Genomic DNA, 19,861 nt, shown 5'->3' on the forward strand with positions numbered 1-19,861 from the left:
TTAACGTGGAAATAAAGTTTAATTCCAGATACCCATGATAAAAATCAACCCCCGATTTAATAACGATAACAATGTATGGAAAAACAACGTATGCCGGGTTAGTTAGTACTTAAAGATCATTGTGTGTCTACGAGACAAACATCAATTGTGTTTTCGGAAAAAGGACGCAAAAAACAAATCACGCCGAGACTGAATTTATGCACCGTATTTTTTTTCTCGTTTGTTCGGAGTGTCTTCGTTAAAATTGCAAGAGGTATTACTTGGTATAAGCGCAATATATTGTCTACTGTATTGAATATTACATCTATCCCCCTTATTATTGGTAATGGATTCACATTTAATAAATAATAATTAGCTCCGCGAATTTTATTATAACTTTGTAAAAAGTTATGAACATAAACATTCTTTTGTGTTATAATATACTGTTTTGTATTAGAAAAACATTATTAGAACATGTTTTTAGTAAGTATGTTAAATATTTATAACGAGCTTTTGCCCGCGGCTTCGCTCGCGTTAAAAACTATTATTATATACAAATCCCCTATTTTAACCCCTTGGGGGTAGAATTAATCAAAATCCTTTCTTAGCGGATGCCTACGTCATAACATCTACCTGCATGCCAAATTTTTAGCCCGATCCGTCCAGTGGTTTGGGCTGTGCGTTGATAGATCACCATATCAGTCAGTCACCTTCGAGTTTTATATATATACGAGCTTTTGCTCGCGACTTCGCTCGCGTTAAGAAGTATTATATACAAACTTTCATCCCCTATTTGAAACCCTTGGGGTTGGAATTTATCAAAATCCTTTCTTACTGGATGCCTACGTCATAACCTCTACCTGCATGCCAAATTTCAGCCCAATCCATCCAGTGGTTTGGGCTGTGCGTGGATAGATCACTATGTCAATCAGTCAGTCAGTCACCTTTGAGTTTTATATACATATAGATATATAGATATAGATTCAGAAGTATAGTTCTTTTCTCATGTAGTTCAATATTTTCCACAAATATAGCTCAAAATGTGGTTGGAATGGCTAACACGTTTACTAGGTTTAGTATGAAGCCTTAATATTTTTTGGCAAGCGAGTTCTGCCATCGGTATGCTTACTACGCCATGCTAACTGTACATTTAAGTTGTCACGTTCTTAATTCTGTCACGGCTGGTAACGTCGTCTACGCACTTAGCGGCGAAATAAAATTGGATACAATCTTAAGATTTGGATATAATATTATACAACTACTTTGATATTTGTTATTATATTATATTGTATTTTATAGTATATATTAGTATATTGTATTATATTTCAAAACTTTGTTACCGACAAGATCATTCATTACTATTGTATATAGAGATATGATCTGATGATCTCTCGCCAGTCGTGTCGGTCTTCCGTCCCACTGGGTTATGAGAGTAAAGGAATAGAGAGTGCTCTTGTGTACTGCGCACACACTTGGGCACTGTAAAATTACTCCTGCGTACCTGGTCTGGTTTCAATGAAACCGGCCACCGTCACCGAAACCGGTGTGGGGAGTATTATTATATAGAGATAGTCAATAGTTCAAATTCATAGTATGTCTATTAACTATTTCCTATCGTACTGCTAAGTGCTAGTAAATAATGAAAAACATAAGATTTATTTATCTCAAATACTATCGTCACTGAAATCTATGGCCTAGACACTTATCTAGATGAAATGGAAGAAAGTAATAATCTGCCAATTGCGAGTCGGACTCGCGCACGAAGGGTTCCTTACCGTTATAGAGGAAAATTAGGCCAAACATTGTGTTTTTGTATGGGAGCCCCATTAAATTTTTATTTTATTTTAATATTATAATTCAATATTAAAGTCCACATAATATAATAAAGGAATTTGTAAAAAATTCAAGTAACTTCCTGTTGCCATTATTGATATAGAGCAAAAAAGGTCGAAAAATATTATTTTATTTAATTTTAGTATTTGTTAAATATTTATTTTATTTTATTTTTAGTATTTGTTGTTATAGCGGCAACAGAAATACACAATCTGTCCCAGAAGTCTAGCTATAGCGGTTCTTGAGTTACAACCTGGAGACAGACAGACGGACGGACAGACATCGAAGTCTTAGTACCTAATAGGGTCCCGTTTTCACCCTTTGGGTACGGAACCCTAAAAAACATTAAAAGTAGAAGTGTACTTTTGGCTTCGTCTAAGCTGGAGGGGGTTTGAACCTCGAGTAGATACATCTGAAAAGGGGATTGGCGGCACAGATTGGGAATTATTCAATGTTTCTCAGAACGTACGCCATCGACGAAAACAATCCTTTGCAGATAGGGTTGCTATAAATATTTAATTTTGTATCAACGAATTGTAAATCTGTGTACGAAGTACGAAAAAGATAAGAAGAATCAACCCGTCACTGAAGGAATGTTCCGTTTTAATATTTTTAACGTTTTAATTATTCGACTATTAATGAACAGTACCTGGATGACCGAGCTTTGCTCGGTATAGCAAACACTCATTGACTTCGTGTTACTTAATAACGCCATCTGCTGGTCGTTAAAACAATTAGTTGCTAACAAAATAGTATTACTATTCGCCAATAGATGTCAGGCAGAGTCATATTTTTCAGTTTATCGATTATCGATAAAACACGAATAAAAAGACATTTTCCGAAAATGATTCCTAGCTAGATCGATTTATCGCCTGAAACCCCCTATATACTAAATTTCATGAAAATCGTTGGAGCCGATTCCGAGATTCCTATTATATATATATATATATATATATATATATATATATATATATATATTTCTCGTTTAAAGATATAAGATAAGAGAACGGTTAGTAGTTTTTACAAATAGCAAATATAAATGTTAATATAATAGGAGTGCTTCAGACACCACACGATCACCTCCACCGAGTCGGAGTCTAATAGCACGTGACACGCTGCATTATTTAACTGTCGATTCCCAGTTGGTTGAGTTACACCTCAGCTTCCATTCTACAATATATGCATATTTACAATATTCGTAGCCAAAAAAAAAATAGAAATTTAAATCCTTAGGGTCGAGCTATGATCTACTACTTCAAAGTAGATTTTTAGAAAAATTTCGTGCAAATTCACTTTAGAAAATCTATATCTATACATATAATAAAACTGTAGAAATGACAATTCTGTACATTAAAGATATTAAAAAAATAATAAGCAGGGACTGTCGCTTCATCGCTATAGAAGCCAAAACTGTGGTTAGTTTTTTTGTCTGTCTGTCTGTCTATCTGTCTGTCTGTATGTTTGTTCCAGCATCACACGAAAACTACTGATCCGATTTTAATGCGGTTTTCGCAGATATATTTGTCCTCTTCCAACTTAACATCTGATGTACAATTTTTTTCTAACTCTAAGGGGACCAAAGAGGGGTTCAGATTTTGTATCAAACTTTTTTCTTCACACCCCTCTAAGGGGACCAAAGAAGGGTTCAGATTTTGTCAAACTTTTTTCTTCAATGGACTTACTTCATATTATTTACTGTATTTTCCAATTTAACTTATTTAGAGGGGGGGGGGGGATTTTATACACCAGGTGTGGTGTATAAAATCCCCCCCACCCCTCTAAGGGGGCAAAAGAGGTAGTCAGATTTTGTATGAAACTTTTTTTTAACATGAAAACTACTGATCCGATTTGAATACGGTTTTCGCAGATATAATATTTGTCTTATTCCAAGTTAACATCTGGGTATTTGTCTTATTCCAACTAAACTTAGTGCCATTTAATTACTATGCGGGGGTCTTCGCCCCCTGAGCCCCCCTACTTGGGGGGCTGCGCCCCCCTCCTTCCGCTCCTGGACTTTGCCTCCGGCCCTAACTTGAGGGGGCTCGCCCCCCCCAAACCCCCAAACCCCCTCCTGGTATTGTTGCTAAGCAAAATGGTGTTGCGTCGTTAGTGTTCATTTTTAATTCTCCTTCTTTATTAACAAACTAAGTTATTAATTAAAACTGAATTTATTGTAACCTAAACTAAAGATACAGATTTTGAGTGTCATTGGATTAATATGCGGTGGACTTTGCCTCCGGTCCTTAATTGGGGGGCCTGCGCCCCCTAACCCCCCCTCTCCTTCTGGTATTATTGCTAAGCAGTGTAGTGTTGCGTCGTTAGTGTTGAGTTTTAATTCTCCTTCTTTAGGAACAAATCAAGTTATTTATTAAAAGTCAAATTATTCTAATCTAAACTAAAGATACAGATCTTGAGTGTGGTTTGATTAATATGAGGGAGGCTTTGCACCTGGCCCCTACTTGGGGCTGCCCCCCTTGATATATTTGTTGAGTAAAATGGTGTTGCGTCGTTAGTGTTAACACTGAATATATTCTAACCTAAACTAAAGATGCAGATTTTGAGTGTCATTGGATTAATATGCGGGGAAATTTTGCCTGGATATGGACAGACGGACAGGCTGATATTTTATCTTTGTGATCGGGTCCCGTTTTTACCCTTTGAGTAAGGGACCATAAAAAGGAGAAAATTATCCATTTCCGTTATTATACTATGCTAACCCGGATGAAGTCACGGGCAAAAGTATCCATACTAATATTATAAATGCGAAAGTGTATTTGTTTATTTGTCCTTTCTTCGCAGCCTAACGAAGCAATCAATCGACTTGATTTTTGGCATAGGGTAACTTAAGCTACTTTTGGTCTTGGAAAAACACTATGTTTCCAAAGGGGATTTGCAAGAATGTTCGTATTTTACGCGATTTTCGAATACCACGCGAGCGAAGCCGCGGGCAAAAGTATTTTTAAATAACTTTCAGGCAGTACTATACACGTTTTGAACACACTAAAATATATTTTTTAGTCTAAAATTTATTGCTTTACCGGATTGATACCGTGACCCCACAAAACGTTTTATTTTAAAAATTACCTGCACAAAATTTTTATATTGTATCTAGAACATTTTTCGTAAAAGGTTATCAAAAAGTGAATGACTAAATTTATTGAAACTATAAAACGGTTTATGCTATTTAGAAAATTAATGCTTAACAAACAAAAGTACACATAAAGGAAAAAAACTAAAATTGAACAATAACTTAACTGTCAGGAGCAGTCTTCTTTTGTTACTAACTTGACTGATGTAGGCACTGTTTTTCAGGGTTTTCAGAGCGACCTTTTCAAAGTAATTCGTGGCTCGTCAGACCTACTTAAAATTACAAGCGATGTCTACACGACAGTAGCTCCCGACCACGGTTGTAAACTCTGAAAGCGTATTTTTTCGTAACGTTACGTTAACGAAACAATGCGGTGAGCTCATTAAACGAGTTGTTACGAACTTTGATAAATTGTTCTTTTGTGTTAACAGCAAACTGTTATTATAAGCTAAACTTTGCTTTGGACGTAATTAACTGGAGGAAAAAATTTGGTAATACGCAAGTCAGGGTCTTTTTTGTTCCCAGGGCTATAACGTACAGCGCGTGCGTTATATGATGTAGAACGGACTTGGCGCAAGTGAACACATTAAGGGGAATTTTATATTTTTTCAATATTTTGTAGCTTGTTGTATAATGTATTTATAAAATACTAGCTGCTACCCGCGACTTCGTCCGCGTCAACAAAATGTAAAATACATAGGTAAAAATTTAAAAAAGTAAAAAAATATCCTCCTCATTTTTGGAAGTCGGTTAAAAAGTAGCCTAAGTTACTCCTTATTACATCAGCTATCTGCCAATAAAAGTTCCGTAAAAATCGTTCCAGCCATTTCGGAGATTAGCTGGAACAAACAGACAGACAGACAAAAATTCTAAAAATTGTTATTTTGGTGTAAGTACCGTCTAAATATTCATATTATGCATGTAGTAAAAAACGGTTATTTTAATATTACAAACAGACATTCCAATTTTATTTATATGTATAGATAGAGTAATATTGTGTTCCTTAGTCTCCAATACCTTAATGTATATATAAATGAGGACTTGTGAACTTTTAAATACACTTGTATATAACACAATTTTGTCACATCTATAGGTAGAATAATAATTGTAGATGTGACAAAAGCTAGCGGACTTAATTTTGAAAGGCTCAGATAAGACGGAGAGCCAACAACGTAAACGTTATTTACGCGTCTTTTGTTACTATATTATTATATTTCAAGTTAAAAATGTATTGACATGTAAAAATATCGAAATGTAATACTTGATGTATAAAACAAGAATAAAACATTTATTCAACCTTATCAATAAGTTTAAATAATATAAGGGACAACGCCGTTCTCTTATGACTTGCACCAGACGTGAATGTAGATGGACCAAACGAAGAGGGCGCTGGAAAGAGATGCAAATATTTTATTCCATTGCCATCACAATATATAACGCACCGTCTTTCAGGAACCGCTTGGAGATAGGACGATCATTTGACTATCGCTATATCGTGGATTTTTATGAGTATTGACTGAATGAAATCAAATAAAAACCTTTTATTGCTCATAAACACAATATTTAACTTTTATTTACATGACTTGACACACGAGTCGCACACATTTCGATTTTATTTATGTCTGGTGTCGTGTAAGGTGCACACGTGAGGTTATTTGTGGCTTTGGTTATCGTTTGTGCTTATCTTTTATTTTAGTGTGGAATGAGGCTTATAAGACGTGTAGATTAGAGTATAGGCCAACGTTTAGTTTAATTAAACATGTAAGCATTATAAGTCTACCGACATTCGAGAAGGAGGAGTTCTGGCCGGTTGGAGTCGTCTACAGGAGGTTCCGAGGACGACTTCCGAACATGTAGCGCCCCACGTCGCAGACAATACTAGTTTAGTGTTAGTGTTAGTTTTAGTATAGTTGTATGTGTGTTAGTCCATAAGGTATTTATAATATGGGCCGAGATGTCTGAATTAAAATAAATAAATAAAAAATAAATAAGGTGAAACACAATAAAGTCGCAAAATAAATTTATTTCCACTAGGTATTTTGATTGATAAAAGGTTTGAAGATTCGACTTTTCAGAAAATCACCTCGGCTAGTCAAAATAATCTTGCAGCAAAAGCTTCACATTTCTTTAAATAATAAAATGTGATTTTACTTGCGCTAAAAGTTATAGGTGGTGCAGAAGTCGTCAAAACGAATATGTGCAATCGACACTTAAATTCAAAAAGCGGAATAATGTAAATAAGTTTATTTTAAAACGCAGACGTTCGCTAAAGGATTGCTGGCAATTTCAACTTGAGGGGAATAAGAGGAGAAACTTTGAGCAAAAGTTTTATTCTTCGAAGTTAAAAAGATGAAAATTTGAACTGCAGCGCCGAAGTATTTATAAATAATACATACCTATTTCAAGTAATTTGGGCATTTGAATTTTAGCGGAAGTCAAATTTGTGAAAATGTTTTTATTAAATCGATGTTTTCAGCACTGACATTATTTTTGGTGCGTATTATTAAGGTGTTGCGCGACCACTTTGTGGCTCCGAAATGCTTATGTGTCGGGCCACACACGACAGCCACAAACGCCGTGTTAAGCTAGTCTATTGGTCGTAAAGTGAATCGTTGTAGCGTGTGGCGGCCACCGGCGTCAAAAATGTATGAAAACTTCAGGAAATATACCGGTAGCGGCGTTTTGTGGTTGTGGCCGGTGGCCCGGGGTCGGGAGCCCTATATCACGCGGGAACCGTACTTTTCCTCGTATAACAACTATCTTATGTTCTTTCATCCAAATTGGTTCAGCCGTTTAACACAGGCACAGGCGATACACTTTCGCATTTAAACTATTAAGGCATCCATTACACGGTAGGTTTTGCTGTCAGTTTTACGACAGTCGTGGTTGTAACTGATGGATAACCTAAGAGCGTGGCAGCCGGTTGCATGAAGTTGATTGACGAAAATCTGGATATCTTGATTTTTGCTTTATGCAACCATCAGTCACTAATTTTGAGTGAGTGTTGTCACATCTGACAAAATAGGAAAAAAATTAGAAACGTATTGAAAATTTTGGCTTTGACTGACATAAAACTGAAGAGAATTGTGTTACCGTCTAATACCTTTCGTCAGTCCATCAGTCACCATCAGTCAAACCTAATTCATGATTGACGGAATTGACTGTCGCTTGCATGTGCGTGTAATGGATACCTATGTCTTAATATTTTGTCCACCTTTGTATCTATTTATATAAATGAAACAACGAAACTGGATATTTGAATACCAAATTTGGTGCGCCCACGCGTTTTTTTAGGCCCCATTATAAAGATACTTTCAGTCATTTCTCTATTAACAGTTCCTTAGAAACGTTTCGTTATTTTCTTTGACAAGATGAATGTTGTGTGTAGATAAGCGGCCGGGGGCAGGTAACAGCCTCGCCGTACTGTACACTATGGAACGTTCAAAATTGTTTTGCCCGTGAGTTTCATAACTATCAGCCTTGTGTCATTGCCATAAGGTTTGGGCAGAGGTAAGATAAGTCTGAACGCTCCGGTGGTGTCGCTGCTTTACATACGTAAATAATACTATTCTCTATAAATTGGGTTGCTCTGTACTGGAATTGTGTTGTCTTGGGTGACCAAACCAAACCAAACAACTGGAATTGTTTCAATTATTTCGTTTAAAAACAAATACGTAAAGATTAAAACAAAAGTATATTTATTTTATTAGATAATAATACATCCGCATACCAACCTATTAGTCACTTTTATAATTTGCCACATCATGACACGGAACGAGATTTTTTGTCTTAGTAAAAGAGAAAAATAAAATGTATGGAATCGTATGCGCTCGCTAATCGCCAGTGTGATAAGGTACTAACTATAGTATAGTTAGTGTTGGAATTGGTCTGTCGATGTAATATGTATTATGAACTTGAAGTTACTTCTCCGAAATAATGTTCCAAGGAATTATTAATGTCCTGAGGTAGCAATGTACCTAATGAATGAACGTAATAATGAGAAGTATCAGTTCACTTGAATTAGTAACTATTGCTGGCTCGGCCTTGGTGCGATATGTTCGCGCCTGCCAAACCCCTTCTTAAACCTTTCAACTACTTCAACTCGAGATGTGTTCGAAAGTTTTTCGACAGCTATCAACCCGAAATAAATCTTAAAGCGATACTCATACGAAGATTTTACAGTACCGGAAAATGAACATGAATCGAGAATGTTCGCGCGGAAATTGAATATTATGAAATATCGAAAGGCCGAATGAAAAGCACAATGAAATTCACGCGGCTTTATATTATTACTTTAAGAAGTTGAAATCTTAATAACTCGAAAACATCGTGTTATTGTGCCGAGCGGTGCGCGGGGCGGGGCGAGCGCGCTACGGCAGTAGTCGGTCCTGCGTAGCCCGTAGCGCCCGCTACGAAGTGCTACGCCGAGCTACGCCGCGCCTGTGACGACCTGTGAAACTCACCTGAAATTGTTGTGTGTGTATACGTGTTGTGTTTGTGTGTTGTACATAAAGGTAAATATGTTTTCATTATCAGCACGTGTTGACCTATCGATTAAAAATGGGTATTCGAGCGTAAACAATTGTACAAACAATACTCTGAATCTTTAATTAAATATTGTTTTTATTATCTTCCCAGAAATGAGGCATCTGAATCTTCAATTAAAAATTGTTTTAATTATTTTCCCGGACATGAGGCATGTATTGAAACGATGCTCATTTATTATATCGACGAGTAACCAGAACATTAAGAGGCTTTGACTTAATATATAATATAGAATATTTTGTGCTCCTGGAAATTCAAAATGTTTACGCTAGGTGAATGCTAGCTCTGCTTTATTTAGTAAAGGAAGATGTAAAATATTTGAGAATTTTCGTCAGATATTTTAAATCGGATTTGGTAATTTAGGTTAGTTAGGTTTGAGGATATCGGCTTACGGATTTTTTGATGTTATATTTAGGCCCTGTTTCACCACTTTCTGTTATCAGAAAGTGGGTTAAAGTGCCGAATAGGCTATTCACAACTTTTTTGACAGATTCTCCATTTTTGATCTGTCAAGCTAATTGGTGGATAGCCTATTCGCCTCTTATTAGGAAGTGGTGAAACAGGCCCATATTGATATATGGTAAATGAAATAATTGTAAAATTCACGGTTTTGATTATTATACAGAATGTTGAAAATAATAATCAAAGTAAAAGTGCTATGTGTAATCATCATAATGGTACGTATAACAACTTCAATTAAAGCCACATTTATTAGATTCATTCATGTTTGCTCGATGATATTGACCGGGTAATGTGTCAAGTCAAATATTGATCTTAGCCAATAAAATATTTATTTAAAGAAAGGACTGATGTTAGTTTGGCTTTCGGCCTTTACCTCGTGGGCGAGGGAGTTTTATTTACTGTTGAGTACCCTCAAATATATTTTACCAAATTATCTGTTGAAAATGTTCGATAGTTGTTAATGGCCTTTATACTAGAATTCATTGATGTTAGGTGTTCATTAATTTATTTTATTTTAAACAGGCAAATTAGATCATCTAAATTAATGTTTATTATAATATTATAATATTGATATTCTACTTATACAGATCTATTACGTTCATACTATTTTCCGGTTTAAATCCCTTCCGAACAGCATTGACAAATTTGACAGATAAGTGAAACAAAAGATATGAAATACCACTTTAAAAAATTGATATTAGATTTGGAGTTATAAACGCCAAAAACTTGGAAATAAGCTTCGTCGTCAACATTCAATTACGTCGAATATAAGTTACAAAGATTTTTTGTAGCTTGATTTTTGAAAATAAAGGTATATAATAAAAACTAAAAAGGTAAAAAAATGTATTCAGAAAATGAGTTCAATTAAAAATATGTATAGAAGAAAAGAATAATGTACAATCGACCACACGCTACATGTATATTGTATATTGTATACGAAATACTTATATTTTGCTGAAATTCAGAGCAGAACATTAAGAATTTCATTCCGCAGTTGCCGATTCCGTGATTAATCTTTGATTCACTTAACAGCTTCCGATAAAGAAGAATTCCAGAATTTGAAACATGGCTACGGCTTTAATCTAATATATCAGGAAATTCCTTGCTTCGTTAGCTTTATTTATTTACATACTAAAATGTTCAAGTTTAAAATTATATGTACCATCGAGGAAGTTGATTCCTATGCAATTGACAGACCAACGTTATTTGGTCGAATATGTCAATTCAATGTTAATTGTGATCTGTCAGTTGGGTTTGACGTAACGCAACCAAACTACTTAGGTCCCCGATTTGCATAGGAATCAACTTCTCTGATAGTACTTATTGCTTTCTTATTGTTTGTTACATTTATAAAAACGGTCTGAATCTTCACAAAATAAAATATTTTGATGTTGCAAAAGTGTCTAGAAAATTGGTTGAGCATAATAAAATAGACAATGAGAAGAAAACGATATTTAATTATTATTTTATTATAATGTTTAAATTTCGCAAATGTTTTTTGGAGTATAAAAAAATAAGAATACTCCTCTGAACCAGACACGCCAATATAGAAAAAAATGTTAGTACATTTTTTTCTATATTGGCGTGTCTTTTAAAATTAGCATTCGGCCATCTTGTGTTGCTTAACTAGTTTAAAATAAGTACACGCTAAGTTTTACTACACGACCAGATTAATCAAGCCGCCTGCCAGCTTTTAGGCTGTAATTTAACGGCGAACTGTTCATTAAGGAAAATTTACTTCCCTTTCTACTTTATAACGCAATAGGTAACTTTGCTGGCTAAATTCTTATAAGAAACCTTATTTTCCCATAACACACAAGCTGTTACTGTTTAGTTGGTAAAACCGAAATAGCAAAAATACGTATGCTGTTGATACGGTCTATAGTCTGTGGAATACAATTATGAAAAGAACGTAAAAATTGGAAACAAAAAGTGGACGACAAGAAGAACTATTATCATTTGAAAAAAATATGAATTTTGTAAGCAGATATGCTTATAATTTAAGTCAATTATTCAAGTTCAAAATATTCGTAAATACTAGACTTATTGTAAATTGTAATAAAATACACGATACACATTAAAGCGAGTTAAAATATTAATTTTAAAGCAAACTTTAATTAAAATGCCACGTTTAGGAATAATTAAAAATGAAAAGAGATTTATAGGGCACATTGTGTTCCACGGACTTTAGCTCTTGTTTGTGTTTGTGATGACGAATACAGTGTGTAACAAAAATAAGTGATAATACTTTAGGGTGTGCACGTGTTCTTTGTAGAGAGTTCACTGTGAAAGTAGCAGCGCTGAAAGACGAAATTTTTTTTTCACTTTTGTAAGGGCCCGAGCGTCACGAGTTTCCCCATACAAAAGTGAAAAAAAATTTTGGTCTTTCAGCGCTGCTACTTTCACAGTGAACTCTCTACAAGGAACATGTACACACCCTAAAGTATTATCACTTATTTTTGTTACAACCTGTATATAATATTATTATAATAGCTCCCTTGTATTGTATTGGTGGCCATTATAACTAATCCAGCTATGCAGACTCTTTAAAAAAATCGCCAAGTGAGAGTCAGACTCGCGTACGAAGGGTTCCGTACTGTTATAGAGCAAATATAGCCCAAAAATTGTATTTTTGTATGGGAGCCCCTCTTATTTTTTTATTCAATTTTAATATTATTCTTAAATATTGAAGTATACATTTTGCCTTTGTGAAAATATCAAGTGCCTAACTGTTGGCATTATTGATATCGAGCAAAAAAAGCCAAAAAAATCACGTTTGTTGTATGGGAGCCAGCTTTAAATAATTATTTTATTTTGTTTTTACTATTTGTTGTTATTCATTAGAATCGTCAACAGAATATCATGAAGACAATATAATATATTATATTAAAATATCCAGCAGAGATCTAACGCAAAATTTCTATTAGGAAACTTGATCAGTTTTGTCACTGGAACTTTTATTGCTCATAAAATATAGCACAGAACCATAAAATTGGTACGGCAAGTGAAAACAACTTCTAGATAATGATTATTGTTATGACTAGATATTCATTCCAATTTCGTAGGTACACTTTTTTTTAATTAGAACTATTCCTTTTAGATACGGTAATTTTGCACGCCGACCGCTGCAAGGAGAACTAGAGTTGTAATAATAATAGCTCCCACACCGGTTTCGGTGACGGTGGCCGGTTTCATTGAAACCAGACCAGCTACGCAGGAGTAATTTTATAGTGCCCAAGTGTGTGCGCAGTACACAAGAGCACTCTCTATTCCTTTACTCTCATAACCCAGTGGGACGGAAGACCGACACGACCGGTGACAGATCAGGCGCAGGACCGACTTTTTACATGCCCATCCGACGCAGGTTATCAGCCTGCATAGTCCTAACCAAACTTGGAAATAACATGTTTCCAACGCGGGAATCGAACCCACGACCTCCGAGTCAAGAGCCGCGCTCTATAAAGTTGTATACAAGGTCTAACAAACAAATAAATACTCTAGGGTGGGTATAAGTAATATGTTATATTATAAGTATATGATATAGAGTTTACTGTGAAAGTAGTAACACTAAAAGGGCCAAATTTTTTGTGTGATTTGTATGGGCAAGCTGCCCAGTCAAAGGAGTATGTTTTAAAATATAATATGTAGTCTGGTCCAAATTTCCACTACTAACGAGACCTATATAATATAGTAAAATTGTTGGCCAGTAACGTCACAAGATCGCGAATTATGGAATAAAAGACGGAGACCTTTGCCCAGCAGTGGCCCAATAATAATAATAATGGTCATAACTTTTTACTGACAGCTTATTTTTATTTTGTCTCATAATTAAAGTTAATCTATATTTAATGGACAATAAGTCAATATGGGTTTCATTAGTGGTGGAAATTTGGACCACTTCACTTCATTCTCCTTTATGATTTGGCCATACAAAAGTTAAAAAGTTACTCTTTTAGCGTTTGTTACTTTTACAGTGAACTCTATACTGGTGACTCATACTCGTACATACTCTAAACTACTCTAAAGTAATATCACTTTGTTTTGTTACACGCACCGTTTATATAATATATTTCGAGACCTAATTAAGTTTAGTTTAACTATCGAGATTACTAAAAATATTGTAAAGCTATAGAGAAGCAATAGGTTTCCGCGATTTCATATGAAAATCAATGGTAGTGTTTTCCTTTCCTTGTTTGCATAATTTATGTTTGTATGTTTAGATAATTAGATCAGTTTAATATTATATTAGCGGAATACTGTTTTGAAAATTAATTTGTTGATTGTATGTCAATAATAGGCTGATTTTGATTCAATAAACGTAGCTTAAACCACCAAACTATATTTTTAATTTTATTTATGATTTATTCATATGTAGATATTTCTGCTATTGTTTTAAATCTATATATTATATAAAACTCAAAGATTAATTAAATTAAAGAGAAGACTGACTGACATGGTGATCTATCAACGCACAGCCTAAACCACTCGACCGATCGGGTTGAAATTTGGCATGCAAGTAGACGTTATGGCGTAGGCATCCGCTAAGAAAGGATTTTGATCAATTCTACCCCCAAGGGGTTAAAATAGGGGATGAAAGTTTGTATATAATAATACTTCTAACCACGAGCGAAGCCGCGGGCAAAAGCTCGTCTTCTATACATCTTTTTTTTAATTTTGCCACAATATTACGTTACTTGCTGCGGCATCGGCACGAAATTGAATTTTGTTTGGCCTCTGACGCAAGCGCAAATTCTTCCAATGCTCTACCACATCTAGGTTTTAGCTTGCAAAGCCATCATGTTCTGTCATCTGGGGAGGCCTGCTGGTCACTTGATGCACAAAAAAAAAACCGTTGATGATAATAATCACGATGTAGCCTACGGGAGGAGGAATTCAGAATAAAATCCTAGATGTACGAGTAAACACTTAAGTATATTAACGGAAGAAGACAAATACACTTTTCAGAAAAAACTAAAACAATCCGCCGACACTCTCTTTTATATATATACAATGAAAAAAAAACAAAAGACATGAGAATCATAGACATTATCTTATTTTTTATAAATGTGGCAAGGTGCAGTTCGGCGGCGGTCGCCAACACATGATATCTATATATTAATACGTGAGCCAAAAACTTTGTATCCCTTTTGACGAAAAATGAGGAAACGTAGGTGAATGAAATTTTGCACAGTTATAGTTTATATGGTGAAGGAGTGCATAGAGTTAATATTATTTTGAAATTATGCTTTTATCATACATTTTTTTAACAAATAAAACATAACACCCACTACAACACACACACAAGGAAAAATGACAGATTTTTGAGTGACAAGCCTATACATACGAATTATACTCTTTTATTTATGGTTGAAGTCTGTTGACAACAAAGTGACAAATTGAAAATGGATTATAGATTTTTTTCTTGAATCTTAGATACTATATAAGACAATGCTTACACGGCCAGCCAGTTGAAAAAGATATGATAAAGTCAATATTTTTTTTAAATATAGGTAGTAGTCCTAATGTCGTTGAAACTAAGGTCGAATTCTGACCATTGGGCGATCTCTAGTTTATAAAAGTACGTCTACACTCTATGTATGTCTAGCATGTTAAGTTAATTGCATTTAAATATTATATAGGAACTGTTTTATTTAATTCCATGAAGAAAACTCGGAAAAATATTAAAAATTTCTATAATGAGTTTTTAATGGTTACACAAAAAGGCTTCGCTAAACGCTTAGATTGTGTTTAGCGAATCACGTAACACAGCTACACACGCGAGTGCAAACATATATCAATTAGGATCTCAAGTTTTCCAACATTTTGTAATAAAACACGAAAGTTCGCTGTGGTTTATAATTTTTGTCGTTGATGCAGTAATCTAGACTTTCAACTTTCCGTAATCGATGTCTACAAAGGTCAAGAACAATGTTCAGTTTGACTTACAATATTGCATTTATTTTTAATTGTGTGTCATGTATTTTAAACTATTTTTTACCGACATAGTAAAGTTCTGATTTTATTACATAAAACCATTTATGCTTAATTGTACGATTCACTTCAAAACCTATTCTTATGACATTATGCGTATGTATGCTATATGCTATGGAATAATAATTTACAACTTAAATGTTATTAATTTACCATATTTTGTTCGTTTCATTTGTTAATAAAACCAAAAATTTTGAATATTATATTCTAACAGTAAACGCATATTTAGCTTTAAGCGTTCAGACTCGGCTCTGAGTTCTGAAATTGTTTAGTGTTCGAGCATTGTCTAACTTTAATAATAAGCTGAAAATGTTATGGTTATTAAATATGTATAAATTCTCTATTTTAAATTTATTCAGTCCAGGTCTAGCCAAATTAAAATTGATGATGATCAGTAGTATTCAGGACCTAAATACATAATCGAGTTGCTACACCGCACTGCCAAAATTAGTAACTTTTTGGGAATCACGAGTTTCATAATATGTTTTGGTGGTTTTTGTAAATAATTTTGGTTGGTGGTGTCTCTTATACCAGAGAATTGAGGTTTATATAATTATAGTTTTACTAGCTGTCCCGGCAAATGTTGTTTTGCCATATAAAGTATTTCGCCCATATTATTTTATTGAAGTGACTAAATAAGTAATAAGTATGGCACTATGGCAACGTCCATCGCTATCCCGTCGCACAGACAATGGTCGCCGTCAGTCTCGAGTTGTAATAATTTACTATTATGTATTCAACAAATGCACTTATCAATATGAAAAGTACCCAGTAGCCAATTCTCAGACCTACTGAATATACATATAAAATTTGGTAAAAATCGGTAAAGCCGTTTCGGAGAAGTACGGTAACTAAAATTGTGACACGAGAATTTTATAGTATATAAGATTATGCCTCGTTTTGCCTATTAACAATATCAAATAAGTTATTATTAAGCAATAAATAATCACCATTAGAATAGGCCATATATTTTCAAGTAACTATGAATTTGTTGTTCATTAAAATATTATGTAAGCATTTTACAAGTGACAAAGTGCTACATCTAGTTATAATACATCTATGCAAACGGTTAATGTTGCGTGGTTGCATTTCGTGACCACTTGTTAGTGTGATCACGCAAAGCCTTCATAAAACAAAACTGTTATATACAATAAGTGACAAATGAATTTGATTTAATAATCACGATTAAACAGTCCGATTGCTGTTTTGTAATTAAGACAATTATTCCAATTTGTATGTTTAATGAAGCTATTCTAAAATTCTGAATAAACATATTTTGGAGTATACACAAAAGTTATGTTAAGTTGGCCTCGAGTGCGCCTTTCATCGGCCACTGAGTCTGAACTTTGAAAGTCGTGAGTGCGTCGGCTTCGTCGCGTTCATTTTATTGCTTTAAGAATATTATATTCTAAGGTAAATTTTTCGGATCTTATTAGGAGCTAATCTCATCTCGTATTGCGTAAGTAACTTTATCGGACATCTTTTTCCACAACATTTATTTTTATTAGGTTAGCTATACAGCCCCCTTAGACAAAGTATCTTTCGTTAAAAACGATGACGAAATTCGTTATCAAAATGTATGCGGTTTGACATAAGTCATCGCTAAATGACATTTCGCTTTCGAAGAATAATGTCAAATCCCATACATGTTGATAACGAATTTTGTCATCGTTTTTATTAACGAAAGATACTTTGTCTAAGAGGGCTGTACTCGGCGAAACATGGCGGTAGCGATCATTGACTCCCTGTCAAAACTTGTTATTTTCTATACAAAGCCGCGATTGACAACATCTGACACTTCACTGTCAATCGCGGTTTATATAGAAAGTGACAAGTTTTTGACAATGACCGCTACCGCCATGTTTCGCCGAGTACAGTATACGTCTTGTTAGTAGAACATTTTGAAGTATAATTATCCAAGTATAAAATAATAATTTAAACCTAAAAATTGATGTTTCTAACATAATTTATAAGCCTTACTAACAAGTGAGTATATGTTACTTGATTAAATAAACCTTGTCATTTCATTTCATATAAGAAACGATTAGCTATGTCCACACTGTGCACTTTCATCTTCAATTTTCGTCATCAACCTTCATATTGGCGCATTCAATAATTGAATGCGTCAAGAAGAGCAACGCCAATATTGTCATTTTTGAAGTTTTGGATACGGTCAGAGGGCATGCGTCGCGGGCATGCCTCACGTTCGCTATTGACTGCGCTATAACGCATGCCCTTGACGAACAGAAAAAGGCACAGTGTGCACAAAGCTATTGCGATATAAAAAGTTATAGTATCACTTTTGTCTTATCATATTTTGAAGATATTAGTTATACTATTTGTCTAAAATAATATAAAAAAATTATATAAGTATATTTAAACTACATACACGACCTTTACGTTGAACAAGGAAAGCGTGTAGCTGTGTAAAACGTAAGACATACGTAAGTATAAGTACCTATTTACTTCCGAGTTCGGTACGTCGCGTCGCCAGTGCTAGCGATTAGCGTATAGTGCAATTGAGCGAGTAGCGTGTAAGTAAACGTTAAAATAATTTGAATAACATAATTCATAAAAAGAGAATTCTGTAAATAATTCGCCATTCCGTTTTTGCACAGAACGTATCAAGAAGACCGAAAATTATACATTATATTTTAATCATGTAATATTCAACATAATATTATACTTAATAATGTGATAATGAAATACGCTAAGCTCGAACAACCTCTTTCGAGCATGTCTGTATAATAGTAAACTTGAAACACACACCTCACTGAACAATTTAATTCGTGTTAGTTAATGCTCAAAGAGACCGCAGACTGTAGTCGGGAATACATCATAATAATATGTAAATAACTACATCAAAACTTTAATATTATTTAAATTCGGAGTACGTTATCGCCCGCAGTCGCGACGCACGGAATACCTTATTTGGCGCGTTTTCACCAACATGTTAGTGTCACGCCGCGTCACCGGTGAAATGGCAGCCATTACTGTTACTTCGTTAAGTTAAAGTGTGAAATTATCATATATATTGCAAACAATCATAATGAGGACTTTGTGTTCAACTGACGTACGTTCCTCCGGTGTAAGCCCGTTTACTCACAAAAGCCGGTTTTATATGACATTTTCAGCAGATATTTGTATTTTTTTGAGCACCAGGACAGTGAAACTTTTTTCTTGCCTAAAATGGTAATGGTTTCAGACGTTTTGATTAGAATTTGATTTTTACATTTACTTTGCGTTAAGACTATATTTTATTACCCTTTTAAATTTTATCTATTCCTTTAAAATGTTTTGGATTCCCCAACGAATAGATAGTAAAAATTTGCTCATACATTACTTAGAAACCTAACCCATAAGTATACATTGGAGACTTTAAAATGACTTTAGAGAATATAAAATAGTTTTAAAAACTCGAATATTTGATTTTCAGGTGGAACGAAGAATGGAAAATGAAATATGATATTTATATAGCGCATAGGAAAAATAATCTCTTGTTATTTGTACTAGTTTTCAATTCCGCAATAGAACAGTGGATCCGATTGTGGATGAGTTTTATTTTACGCCCAGCCCGGGCCACGGCGGTCGTGCTCTGATTTTCAATTTTAACAATCAGGGTCCTATTCTTTCGACTCCACTATTTATTTTGTTCCCTGCGAATATTTAAATCGTTAGGTCCACAAAGCAAATTCATATTCGATATGATGAGTTTGTATTCGGCCGGGGAGCTTATTTGTTCGGGTATAGTTTTTGTTAGCTGTTTGTAATAGTGATTTGATTAAATTTTAAGCAATGACTGTGTGATATTTGATTGATTTAGGAATCAAATTTTTGAGGAAAATTAATCGTACATCGAACTTACGATAAATAGATCTATTTACTGTAAGCTCTCTGTGTGTATTGTTTTCCAAAAAATAAGATAAGTGATTTCATCTACATCAATTATTATTAACGAGCATT

At 34.3% G+C, this 19,861-nt stretch overlaps 1 protein-coding gene across 1 annotated transcript in view; it reads left to right on the forward strand.

Moving 5' to 3' along the window:
* The first annotated feature begins 9,296 nt into the window (after positions 1-9,296).
* LOC121726214 (neural cell adhesion molecule 2) overlaps positions 9,297-19,861 on the forward strand; it is a 226,551-nt gene continuing 215,986 nt past the window's right edge. The window contains exon 1 of the mRNA XM_042113451.1: positions 9,297-9,414. The gene's annotated coding sequence lies outside the window, so the exon portion shown is untranslated. The remainder of the gene's footprint in view (positions 9,415-19,861) is intronic.

This window comes from Aricia agestis, chromosome 4 (assembly GCF_905147365.1).
Source record: "Aricia agestis chromosome 4, ilAriAges1.1, whole genome shotgun sequence".
NCBI lineage: Eukaryota > Metazoa > Arthropoda > Insecta > Lepidoptera > Lycaenidae > Aricia > Aricia agestis.